At 36.9% G+C, this 2,566-nt stretch overlaps 1 long non-coding RNA gene across 1 annotated transcript in view; it reads right to left on the bottom strand.

Moving 5' to 3' along the window:
• Positions 1–548: 548 nt before the first annotated feature.
• Positions 549–2,566, bottom strand: part of LOC308405818 — a 4,905-nt gene continuing 2,887 nt past the window's right edge. Inside the window, exons 3-4 of the long non-coding RNA XR_013973401.1 lie at positions 1,812–2,022; positions 549–910 (exon numbers count right to left, since the gene is read on the bottom strand). This is a non-coding gene — a long non-coding RNA (uncharacterized lncRNA). The remainder of the gene's footprint in view (positions 911–1,811; positions 2,023–2,566) is intronic.

The following is a 2,566-nucleotide window of genomic DNA, read 5'->3' as shown; positions in this document are numbered from 1 at the left end:
TTTTTTAGTACATATTTGTCATGAAGACATATGCTTTACATATATGAACAAAATCTGTTAGATAAAGTTTTTTTTATATGTAAAGTAAATGTAGTTTGCAGGGCAATAATCTCTTTTTAAAATGCTTTTTATACATATATTCTAAGAATATGTTAGATTACATAGGTTTTCAGTTTTTGTTCAGCCAATACATTTTTATGGTAAACAATTTTTTCTTTTTTACATTTTTCTTCTAGGAATTCTTAAATCTCAGCTCATAAAAAAACCTATAAACTTAATTATTAATTTAATACAAATTGACATTACTAGAAAAAAAAATCTATCACATATGAAAAAGACAACAGTATCATTTGCCGCTGCTTGACCAACATCAGTTAAAAACTAGCAATGCAAAGACAAACTCGTAAGCCAACATAACTTTCTTTGACATTGACAGGTCGGCAGTCAATGTATTGTAATACTGAAGAAAACAAAAACAAAAAACATGAATACTGGGCAATCTTTAAATTCAATTAACTTTTATTTTCACTGAACGGATATAACTGTCACATACTGATATTTCACAGAAATATTTAACCTGATCTAAGCTCTATTGTTTAAAGAGCATGCTAAGCTGCATACCTTTTTGCTGCAAATGTGTGGAACTTTCACCTGCTAACATGAGTAAAACTTTGGAGGGCAAAAAACCTGCCCACTTAAAAAAACAAAACAAACAAACTATCTTTAATAGATAAAACATGAATCGGCATTATAATAACACAAACATGCCAAACAAGACATTGAAAGTCAAGTTATGGGGATGCTGTGACAGAGACATTTTTATTTTTGGCCCGGACTTCTGTGATCTTGGCATTGATTGCAGTACCAATGCTGGAGGGATGGGTCCCAGGCCACTTCTCAAGAGTTGCACCTATATATGTACAAAAATGCATGGGGGGGGGGGGTGGTGGTGATGACAAGAACAGAATTAGTAGTGTAAAAGAACCCAATGATCTTAAACAATAATGCAATGATCCTGCTTTAATCAGTCTTAATATCTAATGGTGCCAGCTTTGAAATTTGCAGACGATGCATGGAGAGGTTCACTACATTGACTAAGTTTGCATACAGCCAATATTCAGGTTATGGTCAAGTTAAGCTCACTATTCAGGTTTCTGAAACATTCGGAATAACTCATTCACATGCATGAGATGCGAGAGTCACAGAGAGCCAGACGGCACATACACAAAGTTCCTCTACTCAGAGACCAGGATTCCGTGGGAATAGAACATGTGCAAAACACAAATCCATTTTCATTTTGATGGCGATATGCCAATAGAGGTTTTACATGACCAAATATTTTGGTGAGAAAAGGGTAACTCCAAGACTTATATTCGGATTTTTGCCGGCATTTTAATGCCATGTGTGACCGGGTTATTGCTAACATTCCAGTTTTGAATGGGTTATCGGCTGCCTGTAAACGCAGTCACTGAAATACATCAAATGCAAGAACATTCAGAATGTAAAATACTTATCTACCATCATTTGTTACTTTGTAGTTGGACAAACAAAATGCACCATAAAGGAAATGAAAAGGCCTACAATAGTATGTCATGAAAAGACCATTCATTCATCTGGATATAACTCAAAAAAGATCAACTAGAGTCCTCTACTTGGTGGAGGCCTTTCTTCATCAACAATAATATATGCATAAATGTTAAGAAGATATTCTTCATATGTGTGGCCCTTCTTTTTCATTGGTCCTTTGTTATCTTTAAATGCCAGAAGTGTGGACAACTGCGAAAACATGCCATAAAAAGCTAAAAACTTACTGTAGATGGCATCCAATTTATTTTTGTCGAGCGGTAAACGTGCATCTCCTCTGCCTCGTTTTCCCCCTCAAAGATTGCTCACTAGCAGTATTTCCACAGGGAAGACTGCTGTGAGCAGATGCCTCACAAAGGTTGTAGCTGAATTTGCATTAGTAGCATAGGCCCAGGCCAGTTTCTCTACCATGACTCTAGTCCCAGGATAAATCTCCACCTGTTCCAACAAAAAGACATTTTGATCAATGTAAGAGACTTAAAGAACAACTACATACCTTTCCAGACTTAAAACTCTGTTTCTCGTCTAGTTTTGAAGGCAGTGACATTTATGTATATTCCCGGAGCCGTCGTTCACCTGCAATGTCCGGATGCTAAGCTACTGGATTTCAAAACTTTTTTCTGCATCACTTGTTACTCACACAGGCATTCCCATGCAAAAGTGAAGCTTTTGTAGAAAAATTGTAGTTTGCCTCTGCTCCACCAGGGGCTGGCTCTAAAACAGAGTCAATCCCCATAGACTCCTTTGTTAAGAAGGGAAACTTCACAGCAGAAACACAGTCAATGAATTTAACACTTGAATTAGATCCATCATACTTATAAGTAGAGTACCAATTTAAAAGTTTGGACATATTTTCCCATGAACACCAGGAAAGCAGCAGGACCAGACGGCATCCCAGGTCGTATCCTCAGAGACTGCGCATACCAGCTAGCTCCTGTGTTCACTGAGATATTCAACATCTCTTTATCTCAGTCGGTGATTC

This window comes from Rhamphochromis sp. 'chilingali', assembly GCF_963969265.1.
Source record: "Rhamphochromis sp. 'chilingali' genome assembly, chromosome: 11".
NCBI classification, from domain to species: domain Eukaryota; kingdom Metazoa; phylum Chordata; class Actinopteri; order Cichliformes; family Cichlidae; genus Rhamphochromis; species Rhamphochromis sp. 'chilingali'.
This window is presented reverse-complemented; position numbering and strand designations above follow the sequence as displayed.